Source organism: Cygnus olor, chromosome 8 (assembly GCF_009769625.2).
Source record: "Cygnus olor isolate bCygOlo1 chromosome 8, bCygOlo1.pri.v2, whole genome shotgun sequence".
Lineage (NCBI taxonomy): Eukaryota > Metazoa > Chordata > Aves > Anseriformes > Anatidae > Cygnus > Cygnus olor.
Genome location: NC_049176.1, coordinates 6,368,635 through 6,382,718, shown reverse-complemented (window position 1 = coordinate 6,382,718; position 14,084 = coordinate 6,368,635). Strand labels below are relative to the sequence as shown.

Here is a 14,084-nt window from a genome sequence, read left to right as displayed (position 1 = left end):
GGGGCTCGAAGGGTTGAGATATCGACAGATTTGACCAGAGTGTGTTAAACTAAAATTGGTATAAGTATTCGACCTGCTTAATAGTTGCTAGTCACAATGTTGATTGCCTTAATCTCAAGTCTGCTGTGCCTGTTTCCCAAATTGAGTATTATAGCAAGTTACTTTCCGTATGTGCTCCCTGTCGTGCTGTTTACCCTTTCCGGGCCCTGGGTTAAGATTGTTATGGTACTGTGTGGTGTAACGATGGCTTATGAAATGATGAAGTATCTGGTCATGACTCTAACCTGGTATTTGTACTCAGCACTGTCGTCGACTAGTGTCCCAGCACCGGAGCTGCACAATGCAATTGCTCACCACCCGTTGACCGATGCCCAGCCTATCCCCGAGCAGCCGGCCCCCCCTCCACCCCGGCTAGCCACCCCTATATATTGTTCAGCATGACGTCAGATGGTATGGAATACCCCTTTGGCCAGTTTGGGTCAGCTGTCCTGGGTCTGTCCCCTCCCAGCTTCTGCTGCATCCCTAGCCTGCTCGCTAGCAGGACAGAGAGAGGCTGAAAAGTCCTTGGCTTGGTGTAAGCACTGCTCTACAACAATTAAAACATCAGCATGTTATCAGCGCTCTTCTCATTCTAATCCAAAACATAGCACCCTGCCAGCTACTAGGAGGAAAATTAACTCTGTCCTAACTGAAACCAGGACAGTAGCAATGAGAAAAAGTGAAGATGAAGGCATAATTCTGTTGTAGAAAGGTGTAACTCCACCAAGATTGTTTAAGACTGCAAAGCTGAGAGAATTGGTGACCTGGAATAGAAGGTCAAATCAGTAAGAATTCCTTAAAGGCATGGGCAACCACAGCAAATGTGATTCTTTTTTTTTTTTTTTTTTTTTTTTTGCCATGCAATGTGAAGGAATTGAATGAAGAGTAATTTTGAACTCCCTCTGTGGTATGTCATGGTGTGTTGTAAGCCCAGCAAGGCCAATCCAGTAATGTTCTGCATGATCTTTACAGAAATGGCGAGTTGTGGAAGAAGGAAAACAATTTAATAGCACATAAATGTGAGATGATATCCAGTAGCCCTTCTGCAAGGGAAGTCACCATGACATTAATCTGAAATTTACTTGGAGCTGTGGTAATAACTCTGTGGCATTTCACGAGAAAGAAAATATTTTTTTTTCAATTTGGGGGAAGCTTTGAAATATCCAAATTTCATATTCCTGTTATAGTCACCCATAAAATATAAGTACAGTATCAAAAATACAAAAAAATAATTTGCATACATGGCATTCAGTATGTCTGGGGGCCAGTTAGTTGGGATTCTCGGAATCTGTTCATAGATATTTTGTCTTTTCTGTAGTCTAAAATTTAAAGGCCTATATTTTATGTTGTGAGTCCCCCCAAAATGCAGATCTGAAGCAGGACTGTTTCCAGCAAGTCTGTCTGTCCTGCACTATTAGTTAGATCTCCTACTTCAAAATTAATGTCTACCACCCATTTTTGGTCAAAGAATGTTAATATCACTGGCTGCAAAGTGAAAGGACAACCATAAGAAATATGTCAGTCAGGAATTCAGTTGTTTATGAAGGCAGAATGTTGGGTAGAAGCTTCATATTAAGAACTAGGATTTATTGTGCTGATCCAGGGCTAAGGTTGAAGAACAAGAGGAGATGTTCAGGTTCCTTCAAGACTCAAGCTATTGCCAAACAGTCATTAATCAATGGCATGGCAAGAAGGATGAGCATTGTACACTTTAAACTGCTCTTAGTGTATCTGACCACACCTTATGTAAAAATATTGCGTGCATTGCTGAAATCTTACACGTGCAAATGATTGGAATCAGTCATTCTGATAAGAACCTGTGGATGCCCTTCCTTGCCCTTTCTTTCCAGTTAGCTATCAGTGTAAGTGTGTCAGGATTGTAGGAGATTATTTGTCACACAAAGACATGAACTTATTGACTCCAGTGCCAACTGCAATAAATTATGTTGACTTATTTATGGAAGCTGTTTTATGTATATATCCATTCCTACATTTTAGTCATTTAATTTGTGTTTTTAGGTGTTCACCCTTAAAAATCAGAATTCTGTTAATGAGAAAAAGATGCTGGGAATCATGGTGGTTTATGTCAACTTTAGTATGCTAAAGATGGTGTACTGCAGAAAGTGTATAAAAGATTATAAAGAAAGAAGTGACAGAGTTTATTATTAAATAATTCATCTTCTTCTCTTGAAACCACAGAGAATTCACACATTAATTGCAGGCGTTTTAATAAGAGCATTAGTGAAACTGAATTCTCTCCTAATCAAGTTGCTGTAATCTTACTGTTCTCTTCAATGTACTGTGTTTCTAAAATTTACCGTCTCTATACAGAGAAGGACCTTGTTAATATTATGACAACAAATCTCTCTGAATACTGGCTTTAGGAGCTGGAGCTAAACAAATGCCAAGAATTTACCCACCTACCTAATATCGCTGTTGCTTTGTACCTGAGCAGTGGGTGTGCAGATCTCTGCGTGCTGTCTTACTAATGAGCCCCGAACCTCCTGTGAGCACTGGTTTTGCTTCTGGAGCCCCAGCTGCATTATAGTTATCACCTCCCAGCCCACCAGACATTTAACACCTACATGTTACCCTCTGTAAGGAGAGAAACCTACAAGAATCTTAATGAACATGTTTAGGGAAGTGTAAAGCAGGGTTGTAATCACAGATAAATCATGGTCCAAAGGGCACTGGCCATGGGCCTGGAGCATCCATGTCTGCAGTGCTCAGGAGAGTGCTAGCCATCTGAGCAAAAAGTGTTGTGGCAGTGATCACAGCAAAGGAATCAGAGGAGGAAGAGCATATTTCAGTGTAATTATAATAATTCATAACTTGAGGTTGTTCTTCTGTTAAAATCTCAAAAGCAGAATATTTTTACTTTCTTATAAATTATTCACAGCCATTTGCTTTGCTTCATGACAAGTAACTTTGCTTTTCTTCAGACAGGATTTTCAACCTGAAAGAACGAAAATGTTGACCTAGTTATGCCTAACAAACAAAACGTGAAAAGAACTAAAATTAGAAATTGATAAAATAGAAATAATGCTTATTTTCTTCTTTCTATTCCATTGAATACAGAATTTGTAAAAATATTTCACTTAGAAAAAGAAGAAAATAGACTTCAAAATGAAACTGCTCAGGGAAGCATGGAGCATGCTACACCTTTTCTTTATCAAAAAGATTCCTTTCAAGAATGCCCTAAAACGGAATACAATCCCGAATCAGTTCTGCAAATTGTGTACAGTGCCTTGCTAGATCTCATGCCCTATCAGTGGCTTCTCTTGGGCAGCTTGTGACCTTTCTCATATGTGGCATGTGGATTTCTGCTAGACTGTTGTGGGCACTGTATGGGAATTTTGAAACTATCTGCCACATGATATTTTATAGGGTAAAAATGCCTAAGTGGCATCATTTTCCAGCTTCCACAGCACTAGGTCTAAAACTGGTCTACTCACCCCTGGTTTTATAAAAATCATGAAAATGAAAAATCAAAAAGGTTTCATGGAAAAAAATGTGCACCTTTTAACCTTCTGGTATATTCAGTGCTAATGCATGGGATGTTAGTCATGTATTGATCGCGTATCTCATTGAAGGAGTATAAATCGGTTAATGTAGGTCAAAAAATGACCTAACTTCTAAGACATGGGGATAAAGACATTCAGAAATGAGATTTCCTTAAATTCCTGAAGCCACAGCTAAAGCATTTAATAGGTAACATTATAAAAAAAACGCAAAACTTGCACTTAAAATTCTCACTAGAATCAAGGATTTAGGTTTTATTATCTGAAGTGCTTTAGACACTGGCAGTAAACAGCACTTCATTAAATAGATTAAGTAAGAAAATGTTTGTTTACTTTATTCTGTAAAGAATATAATCCCACAATTTTTGTAACTTGGACTGTGTTAGCTCCTCTTAAAAGAAAGAGTTAAGAGTTAAAAGACACGGGGTGCCAAGCAATTTCTTGTCTACATATTGGAGACAGTCATGATCATATTCAAGATAAGGAAGGCTTGTGTGTATATTTATATATATAAATGTTTGCAGTCCTAGATCAGATCATACATTTTAAATTGGCCAGATGCATCTAATTCTCTTTCTTCTGCTACCACTATTCATAGTATCTGAAATCTGTGTTAGCTCATAGTTCAGCTCCCAACATGCTCAAATTGCTGTGTAACAACAACAAAAGATTCAGATTTTATTCTCTTCTTCATGAGATACACTCCATTGCTATACCTACTTGTGCACATACATTTCTTTTTCTGCTAAATATTTTTCTGAATTTGTCCTATTTATAGTAATTTCAGTGTTTTGGTAACATCCACTTAAAATATCCAGGCAAATCTTCTGAATTGGGGCCTCTGGATAATTAGAGATCTTTCTGCTTGTGATTTAAAAGACTACACCCCAAAAACTATGAAGTGATCACTGCTCTGTGTGTTCCCTGTTTGCTTTGGATGCCACACCTGAACTTGGCTGCATTTGTGGCTACTTGCTTAGGTGTTTAGATGAGTAGTTGCTGGACAGCAGGGAACCATTTCACTTGCAGATGTTTATTTAGTATTTATCATTTTAACAGTTCAGGAAAAAGGACATTTTACAACCTCATTTTTTCACACGAATTTCCATTCAGTACAGGCTATCAACACCTTAACCAAGCCAGAAATATAAAGCTGGCCTCAGCTGCCTTACCTTATAATTTATAATGATGTTTTGGTAATCGCTAATCTCAGCATATGCAATGGAGTCAGTCAAGAGAGTCATGTACACAATTAGTAATGTGCATAGTGGCTCTGAAAAATGGTTATAACATCATGATTCTCATCTGTATTTGGGAAACATAATTTCTCTGCAAAGAACCTGAGACTTTCAAAGAGAGAAAGCAAGCCAGCTGCATGGCAGGCAGCGATAAGCAGAACTGAAGATCAGGCAGTGCTAATACAGAATGGTATGCTTTCTAGCTGCATGTTAAACCTTAGAAAATTACCTCCAAAATAGGAAGGCCTAAATATCTTCTTCATTTAAATGACTGTTACTTGATATTCTCATGGAAGAGGAATTAAAAGTTTATGATTTGGGCTTTTGTTTAGTTTTGGGTTTTGCTTGCTTTTATTTCTCCCAGTTGCCGACCGCTGCGTTCACCCTGGTTCAGATGTTGTGCTTCTCCCGTGAGAAACCTGTGCAGGTTTCCAGAGTGCAGGAGATTACTGCTGCTTAGGGAACAAGAGCACAGATGCAGTGGAGATAAGTGGATTTGTGACTTAATGATCCCCTTTCTTCCATACTCTTCTCCTTTAAGCAAATGAAATCTGTATAAGCAATGAACCTATATAAAATTAAAGTGGGAGGAGGAAGAGTTGAAATAATAGTCAGAAAACCATTCTACACTGAGTGAAAACCTCCCAGTGATGTCACAAAATATGTAAATTCCCTGAATTTTTACATCCTTTCCAAGAGAAAGTAATTTTTTTTTAACCTGAAAATGCCCTTTCTCAGTCGTTTTATTTAGATTTACAGTGAATATTTGTGTAATTCATACTCTGTTGACCAGAAGAATGGTTGCTATTGACTGCAGTCAGAGGAGATTAAAACTTTTGGTTCCTTTTAAAGGAAAACAAATTATTCCAGTGCACTAAAGCTGACCAGTTGTGTAGAAGGGACACTTTCCTTGACCAGCAGGAATCAGTCAGAGGTAAATATCAGGGAGACTGAATCTGGGAGCAGAGTAGCCACAAAAGCCTTGATGTCTCAGCATTAGGTCATGTTTGGTAGTCTCCTGCATTTACTGCTGCGCCGTTGGCTTTGCTTTTTAGGACCACAACTGCCCTTTCAGGGGTCTGTGACTACAGCATGTCGAAAGAGGTTGGACTGTTCACAGGCTTAACATTAGGCATGCATTTAAACAACTCGCTGATTCAAGCTTCTGATCCCAGTTTTCTTCCTGAGAAAAAATATTGCTTTCTTCTGTAGGATGCAGTCAGAGCTGCATTTAATCTCACATTGATTGATGTGTGCTATCCCCAACATGTAAAGGAAATGCTTATATACTCATAACTACCTTTATTTTAGGGATGTGACTGCACTAATTCCCCAGGATATTTATTTATAAAAAATTACTTTCAGAGCCTTCTAGTGCATTGACCTTGTTTCAGGGTTTAGCTGGGAGGAGGGAAGGCTGCTTTTTTTTTTTTTCTTTTTTTTTTTTCTTCTTAAGCACTGCAGGGGATTTCTGTCAGGTTGCTTTAACACTTCCTCTCAGATTCTTGCCAGGCTTTCGGGCTAAAGAATTTTCAAACACAGCTAGCCATCATCACACAGGTCTTGCATTTGCACAGCAGTAAATGCAGGAGTCTACCAAATATGAGCTAATGCAGAGATGTCAAGGCTTTGGTGGCTGCTTTGTTATTTTACAAATATAAAATTAATTGGCTTTCAAGCAAAGAGAAAGCAAGACAACGTTAGTCTAAAGGCACCAGATAAGCATGATAAATGTGTGGAAAAGGATCACTTCTGATGTGTCAGATACGTATGTTAATGTGACCACTGTAAGGATTGGCTTCGTGCACTATAGCAATTCTCTGTGCAAGGATGTGGAAGGTTGTTATACCCCTAAAGAATAGGGGAATAGAGAAAGGGAGATGCTGCGCTGTTGAATTTTTCTTTCAAAGCCTAAAGGTTTCCTAGCAATAGGACACCAATTTTAGAAATCACTAAAATACTCATGCTCTACAAATACAGAAGTCTTAGTCAGCTTTACCCTACTGCGCCGTGACCCTAATAGGTTAGCACTGCAAGTGCTGTTAGCAGTACCTTTTACTTTTCCTTCCGGAATGTTTTCACATATATATCTATGGAAAAGGATACACGTGATATCATATAAGTACGATACATGTATGAAAAATACAAGGATATACATCTTGAACCTCATTCTCCAACTAAAGTATCTACTGTTTAGTAGCATAAGGTGCATAGTTATGTTGGTTTTTTTTAGGGTGGATTACTGAATTTACACGTATTTCATTCCCCAAAAAGAACAAGCTACATCTAGACTATGAGAAGGTCCCTCACATATCCCTGGGTAACCACACTAAAGCAGCAGCTCTGGATTCATGTTAAAGAAACCCTATTGAAATGACAAGTTCCTAATGCTTCTCATGGCATAGGAGGTAGAACTGTTATTCCCTCCTGTTACTGCCTGATCTTTGAACTCTGTCCCTCACCCCTCTCAGCTTTGTGGCATTTCTGTGCTAATCTTTGAAGGCCTTTGGATACACCCTTGAGGCTATGCATTTATATGTACCAGTACTGCTGGAAGCCCTGCTTGGCCAAACAGAAGTTTGGCTTCCGTGGAGTAAAATTCCAAGAAGCTTTCAGTGGTGGTTAAGCTAGATGTAGCAGGTGAAAATGCAAAGCGCTGTAAATCTAACTCTTGATTTTATTAATGCCTCAGAGGACTGGATTATTCTAACTGCAGTGTGAGATCTAACTAGAAAAAGACATGTTTCAAAAAATCATTCATTTATTATATTTTTCAGAATAAAGCAATCACATAGAGTCTCTGCTTTCTTAGCAGAGAATGGAAAGAAAGCTGTAAATATCACAGCTGCTCACTGGCAACTAGAAAAAAAAAAAAACAGTCAAATTCAAAGCTTGCCACTTCTATTCACAGTGAATGACTTAGGAGTTGAAAGAATATCAGGATCCTCCTACATGTACAGTCTGAAGAGAATATTGCTGGTAAAGTTCTGAGAATGTCTCTTAAAATGGGCAATTGCTCACCATGTCAGCTGGAATAAAGTTTGTCACACTTTATGTCTGGATGCTGCAATATGGTGATATATGCAATTTCAGTCACTCTTTCCAACTTAAGCAGACTTTATCTGAACTGCTCTCATACCCCAAACCCTCTGTGTTTTCATTAAAAGAATGAATGTTCCTGTCATCAGCTTGGTAGGAATAGCAACAGGAAATAAGCTACCTCTAAAGGAGAAGATGTATTTTATTGTCTGTGAAGCGAGGGAAATATTAGTCAAACAAGCAACTTAGCTGGCAGGTGAGCTGTTTGGAGCAGGGAGTTGGTGCCCTTGTGGAGGTCCAAAAAGCAGGCTGGCATCCCGATGGCTGTAGGACCTTTGTAATGTCATTAACTTCTCTGTGCCTCAGTTTCTTCATCAGTAAAATTGTGTTAATGGTTTTCTATTGTAGTTTCCAACTAGTAGGCTTAATTTTTACACACTGCGAAGTACTCAGGTCTCAGATTGGAATGTACTGCAGAAGTGCAAGTATTATTGCTATTAGAAGTCCATTACAGCTCTGTTTTGCTTTGTTCAAACTGGTCCTTTGGTACGTGCAGCTAGACAGCTCCTAATGTTATCTTGATGCACAAAGCACTTTTTGTGTGAGGTTTGACTCACACTAAAATGCCAGTTAGAATTTTTTCCTCAGGAACTCACTGGAGCTTGGCTTACAAAATCTGAAAACTAAATCAACCAAAATAGGTCAAACACAAAACTATATGTCCTTATGTGTCCTCTTGTCCTCTTTTTAGCAGTACAGCACATAGTTGTTTTCTTTTCCATAAAGTTTAGGCCTGTTTTGTTTCTCATCTGGCTGTGGTAACTATACCTTAGTTACCTTTTGAATACCTGCTCGTGTGAGTTTTCAGTTCCTATTAAATATAGCGTGGCATGGTATGCTCACCTGTTAGTCGTCCAGAAATAACGTGCTGCATACACAAGCAGCTGATGCTACTGAACATGACAGAAAAGTGTATTGTTGTGTTACAGTTCGTTGGTAGCCATCATTACAGAGAGATTTTTGAACCTTAAAAAAGGGAACAAAGCATCTGAAATGTAATCAAATGTTAATATAAGCTGCAGTTTTGGATTTACTTTCTCGCTGTAGCTAATTCTTTAGGAATTATTCCTGTTCACATAATCCTTTAAGTTGATATATTTATTCTGTACCTAATTTATAATTTCTATTCATTCATATGTCAAGTAGGTGAAGGTGCTGCTTAAATTAGTACTTACTTCAGTATTACACCTTTTGGAATTGGTTGTTCATTACAGTCATAATGCAGTGAATAAATTTGTCAATATTTGAAGTGGGAAGGGAGGTAAAAAGGGAAACTGTTTACACCAGTCACAGCCCAGCTTTCTGGTTATAACATATTATAATTTATTTAAACTCAATCAATACTTAATCTGGAGTTTAAATTCTGCTAAAGATCTGTGGCATGGCTAAAAGCAGCTGATGCCAGAGAAAAAAATTTCTTCAGGCTGTGATTCTGATGAATTTATAATGCGCTCTAAGGGTGATGCATTGACCTAAATTCACAAAAGCACTGCTATTCGTATTTATTATTATGAAAGGTGTCATACCAACCGTTTTGTTCTTTAAAATGTTGTGAGGCTGCTTGAAAAAGGTGACAGGTTGCGGTGAGGATGACTGCAGAGGAAAGAGGGGGGTCTGGGGGTTTCCCTGCACTCCCTGGCTGGAGGTCAAAGCCATGGTGAGGGGTGGGGAAGCAGAGGACAGCCTGAGCCCTCTGCTCCACGATGGAAGCGCCCAGCACCCGCTCCAAGGCTTCGTTTTTGCAGCCTGTAACCACAGACCGGGTGGTGTCTCACTGTAATTCTGGGATTCAATGCAGGAATAATTTCAGCGCTGCAAAAACCTGGTGAATATTTGAAGCCAGCAGTGAGGGCAGACTTCCTGAGAGGTGTGTGTTTGTGATCATTTGGATTTGTTTTGCTGGCAACGTGAAAGACGTTGTTATGGCAGGAAGACGACAGTTGCATTGAAAACTGCTTCTCCTTTTTGTTTTTTTTTTTCTCCTGTAGCCTTACTGGCGAAATAGATTTAGATCTCTGCAGGTCTGGTCTTCTCTATGTAGCTTTTTAAAATCCCTCGAGCTCAACCATCAGAGGACAGTACCCATGAGCAACTCCTACCACAGCTGCTGGGAAGTACACACACCGATCTCTTGTAATGATCAGGCCACTTCATTTTTTCCAATGCATTTTGGCAAGCTTTTCCTCAGCATTGTCCAACAGCTTTTCATAGTAAGTGCATGCCTTCCCAGTGACCCGAGTCCTCTTCCAAGCCTCCTTTGTTACCTTGACAGCTTGCTGTCATGTTTGTCTGTGAAAAGCTATATATTTTAGCAGATTAATAACTATGAGAGGCTTGTTTTTTGAAATAAAAATGTTTGAAAGGAGTGAATAAGGGAAATGTATAGTGAGTAAAGGCTGAAAAATCATCCCCATTTCTTTCATGATGTGATATGATGCCTCTCATGTGAAAAGAGATGAGAGTTCAATTCTTCCTCCTAATTGGTACTTGAACACTTGTCAAATATTGCTCTCCTGGACAGCGTCAGTAAGGCAGGACTCACGTCGGCACTGTTCATCCCCACCTCCCTTGCCTGCCTGCCTGCTTTCGGGGCATCTCATCAGACACTGTCTCCCAGCATGTCCATTCTCACTCTATTTTGTGCCCACATCTGCCCATAATGCTACTGTAGTTAAATTCCTGTTGTGATTTATGTCAGAATAAATGTGGGGTAGCATAAATCCTCAGGCTTTGAAGGCATTACCCTGCCTTTTCTCTAGCAAAATCGACAGCTGTACCTGGCACCAGGACCTTATTCCACCCCAGTGCAGCCATGTCCAAAGCCCCTTCGGAAGAGCGCTACCACGTGCTTGCTGAGGTTTGCTCCTCGGGGCCAGCCCAGAGGATGAGAACAGCATGCAAACACTGCTTCTCAGCAGGAGCAGCTGTTTGTTTCAGCTTTAACCGTTACTTAAAAATGTGAAGCTCTTGAACAAAAATGCAAAGGCTTGGAGTACAAACTCATAGCTAAGTCAGAGAGCTGGGCTCCTAGATCCAATTATGAATTTCAGGCTAGCAACAAGAAAGTCTGGATTCAACTTCAGTTTGTATTCTCCCAGCTGCAATGCTCAAAGTGGGTACTTCAAGATTCAGATACAAGAGTTCAGATATATTTACCTGCTGGAAAGGTGGACTGGCTGTTTTTAGAGGACTTGGACCCTCCCCACTCCCAAACATGCCAGTCTGATCCATGCGGCAACTTGTAACTGTATCAAGCACAACTACAGACCAGGAGTGATCATTGGCAAAGTCATATCCAAAAGCCGTATCTTGTTTCATAATACATCAGATTAGGAACACCAGCAATTAAATAGCTGGAAAAGTTATTTTGAAAATGAGAAAGATAGATGGAAGATCCCCAAAAGGACTGAAGTTGTATCTTATTCCTCAATTGAACGGTCTGACCAAATCTTCCTAACATGTCTTTAATGATTTAAGTATCATGTAAAGGTTGAAATTTTATATTTTTTTTGTACTTTTATTAAAATTCATCATCTGTCTTGCTTTCTAATAGGAAAAAAAAAAGTATTACAATTCTTTGGTATTTCTATTACAGACAGTAGAAAAGGGGGCTGTAGCTGGTTCACGTGCAAGGCATATTCCTTTCCCTACAGGATCCCAGTGGAAGAGTTGGTGGATTGATAAGATAAGAATGAGGTATAGATTGTGAGAGACGGGCTGACAAAAAAAATGATACTATATGCTTAGTTTTTAGCTAGTCTAGAGATGTAATTTTTCTTTGCTTATGTGCCTGATGATGATTAGGTGCCAGTTTTCTCTCCATATAACAGAAGAGGTGAATTTCAAGAGTATGATTTGAAGGAGGCTGTGGGGGGTGGCTGTGTTTTCTTAAATACAAGTTTTATCAGGTCAACAGACTGTTTTCTCTCTGTAGTTCACAAAACTCTACAGTAATATTTTTTCTTCCCACAGTACTATGAAAAAAGTTTTTGGCTTCAGTTCATGTGTGAAACCTTTTGCACAACAAAAGTGGTTTCTTGTGGCCAGTAAGAGTAAATGTTCTGAGCATTCCAGGAAGCATATAAATAGATCGGTACCCTTCCTAAGGTTATGTAGCTTTATTTCTCTCTTTTTTTTCTTTGTTTCTTTCTTTCTTTCTTTCCTGTCCCCCCACCTTCCATTAATGCTGTCTTTATCTAGGCAAAGACCAAGCAGAGTACAGTGTTTGAAAATCTTGACTATCATTTTCCATTTTACTTGGGTTTGCCTTAGTTATATTTTCTGAAAAGGAATTGTTTAAGTAAATGCAACATAGTAAATTATCTTAAATTACTTCTTACAGTCCAGGCTAGTATTATAACAGGAAAATTGTTACTTGGAGTCTCCCACGCCCCCGGCTGCTGCAGACCTATGTCTCCAGGCTGAGGAGAAACCGATCACAGTACTTATCCAGCAGAGTCTGCAAGCCAATCCACAATGTGGAAAGTGGAGTTTACATAAAGGAGATCTCTTATCCTTCCCCCTCAATCCCACTAGATACAGTAAAGCTGTAGTGATGGTCAAATATAATTAAAACAGTGATTCTGCACTGAAGGGTAGGCATATATCTATGCAGAAACCAGATGAGAAATTATTCAAGCCAAAAACATTAAATCTCATCTCATCCGTGGATACTATAAAACAACCATCCTGTTTCTTTGATCTATGATATTTGAATCTGAATGTGTTAATAAGACATATATGTTGGGCATCAACTTTGTCTTCTGTTGAACAAGGGTAAACATTGCATTTGTCTCTGTAAAAATATACTTCAATAGCTGGGAAGAAAGTGGAGATTCATTATTTTTGCAGTTGTAGAAGACATTTAGCAGCTGTGTTTATACTGGCAGACAATTTGGATATTAGGTGGCAGGACAGAGAACTGCAGATGCACAATATTGTGCAGACATTGTGCACTTACAGCCCATTTCCAGGGAAACATGTTATTTTATATTTCCCTGGGTGTCATTAATCACATTTCATGATGTATCTCACTATTTCAACTCATTCCCCTAGATTCTTTCATTTTTTGGCCTGTTTATTTAATAGTTATTGAGCTCCATTTCAACAAATTCCATCTCAACTACAGATAATAAAGTTCTTTTTGCTTCAGGGGAGAAAATTAAGACGGCCCTGTACTGATTACTGAGACTACCTGTAATAATCAGCATGTCTACTACATTGGAAAAATATTTTGTTTGCATTTGGTCAGAAAAATGTTCATACTGTTCTTTGCTATTTAAAAATTACACTCATTTCCTTAAAGTAAAAATATGATTCTTATCTTGAACTACAAAGGAAAACAGCTGCACTTTTTTTTCTTGAAGTTCTCCTATCTCTCTGCAGGCTTTGTTGTGGTTTTACAGGTGAATCCCTTAAACTGTAGAAATGATGGCCAGTCCCTGGGAGAGAGATTCTGATCAAAACGGCCAGGAACGCCCCCCTGCTACAGAGTTGCAAGCCTGAGGAACCTCAGTGTATGAGAAGTAACCTCAGGCTCTTGAGGAGGGACAAAACTTTTGTCCTTTTTTGGCATTACTTCTGTATTTAAAATAATGGCACTAATGTTCACAGGTACATTTTGGTGTGTAACTGCTACTTAATGTGGGGGTGCGAGCCACCTCACCCTAGAAGGAGCACCAGGTGGCATTGTGCTCCTCCTGCAGATCCCCAGCCCATGGGAAACAGTTCTGACGAATCACTGGCTGGAGGAAGAAAATATATGTCTCCCATACAGCTGACCTGGTTGTGCTGGAGAGGAGCTGAAAGAGAGAGGGTTTGTGCCAAACTTTGGTGCCTCCTGGCAGAAGAGCTAGCTGTGCCCCCTGTGTGCTCTGGCCTGAGAGGTGGGCAGCTCCCTGGAGGACCCTGAGGTGGGATCGACACACCTGCCAGGCATGCTCTGCTGTCCTCCTGGGTAAGGCTTTTCTGTTTATAAACAAAGGAAAGGAGTTTTACTGACCTGACAAAAGAAGCAAACCCAAAGAACTCACTATACAACATGTCCATGGCTGTGCATGAGGGATGACTTACCCAAGATGGCGTGATCAGCAGATTGCTTGCAGAAACCACAAACCCTGCCCAGTGCCCCTTCTCGAGACTGGTTTAGAATGCTAAATATAACCAGGAAGTATTTTTCTTGGGGATA

General features: G+C 39.5%; 1 long non-coding RNA gene across 1 annotated transcript in view; it reads left to right on the top strand.

The window, feature by feature from the left end:
- Window positions 1-13,180, top strand: part of LOC121074298 — a 77,551-nt gene extending 64,371 nt beyond the window's left edge. Inside the window, exon 3 of the long non-coding RNA XR_005822257.1 lies at window positions 11,493-13,180. This is a non-coding gene — a long non-coding RNA (uncharacterized LOC121074298). The remainder of the gene's footprint in view (window positions 1-11,492) is intronic.
- Window positions 13,181-14,084: the final 904 nt, after the last annotated feature.